The 1,171-nt window shown below is 44.2% G+C and overlaps 1 non-coding gene across 1 annotated transcript; it reads left to right on the top strand.

Moving 5' to 3' along the window:
• Positions 1-505: 505 nt before the first annotated feature.
• Positions 506-608, top strand: LOC111819525 (U6 spliceosomal RNA). Its single transcript, XR_002823131.1, has one exon. It is a non-coding gene; the product is annotated as a U6 spliceosomal RNA (small nuclear RNA).
• Positions 609-1,171: the final 563 nt, after the last annotated feature.

Below are 1,171 nucleotides of genomic sequence, written 5' to 3'. Positions count from 1 at the left end.
TCCTTGGTCTCTTGGCCCCTTGGACCTCTTGAGCTGGCCTGCTAGGGCAAGTGTTACAAAGCTCTTTAGCTCTACTGATAAGTGCCCAGAGGCACCCCACTCTGCTAGGAAGGCTCCTGCCTGAAGGATCTCAGCTCTCTTGCTCCATGAGTCAGCTCCTGCACCTCATGCCAGTCTCCTGGTTCTGCTGCTGCCATTTCTCTGCTGCTGCTTCTCGCTGTCTGTGTCATCTCTGTGGTACAGCTCTCCTTACTTCCTTCTGAGTCCTCACCAGAATTGCCTTTGATGTCCATAATTCCACCAACAGTCTCTTCAAGGCAATCCAGGCTTTTACTGTTAGGCACTTTAAAACTCTTCCAGCCTCTACTATTACTCAATTTCAAAACCACTTCCACATTGTAGGTATCTGTTAGAACAGCATCCCACTCTTCCGGTACCAAATTCCATCTTAGTTATCTAGTGTTGCTATAACAGAAATACTACAAGTGGATGACTTTAACAAACAGAAATTTGCGGCACATATACTAAAATTGGAACGATACAGAGAAGATTAGCATGGCCCCTGTGCAAGGATAACATGAAAAATTCGTGAGGCATTCCATACAAATTCTGTCTTAGTTATCTGGTGCTGCTTTAACAGAAATACTACAAGTGGGTGACTTTAACAAACAGAAATTTATTCTCTCATGGTTTAGGAGGCTAGAAGTCTGAATTCAGGGCACCAGCTCCAGGGGAAGGCTTTCTCTTTCTTTTGGCTCTGGAAGAAGGTCCTTGTCATCAATCTTCCCCTGGTCTAGGAGCTTCTCAGCGCAGGGACTCCAGGCCCAAAGGACGAGCTCTGATCCCGGCCCTGCTTTCTTGGTGGTAGGAAGTCTCTCTCCTCTCTGCTCACTTCTGTCTTTTATATCTCAAAAGAGATTGACTCAAGACATAACTTAATCCTGTAGATTGTGTCTTCTCTCATTAACATAATTGCTTCTAATCCTGCCTCATTAACATCATAGAGTTTAGGATTTATAACACATAAGATAAATAATCAGATCACAAAATGGAGGACAACCACACAATACTGGGAATCATGGCTTAGCCAAGTTGACACACATTTTTGGGGGACACAATTCAATCCATAATTGGGTGTGACTGTCTCAAGCACAGGAGCTGTGTCTTATTC

This window comes from Trichechus manatus, unplaced genomic scaffold, assembly GCF_000243295.1.
Source record: "Trichechus manatus latirostris isolate Lorelei unplaced genomic scaffold, TriManLat1.0 scaffold00010, whole genome shotgun sequence".
NCBI lineage: Eukaryota > Metazoa > Chordata > Mammalia > Sirenia > Trichechidae > Trichechus > Trichechus manatus.
The sequence above is the reverse complement of the archived record's forward strand: the minus strand, read 5'-3'. Positions and strand labels throughout refer to the sequence as shown.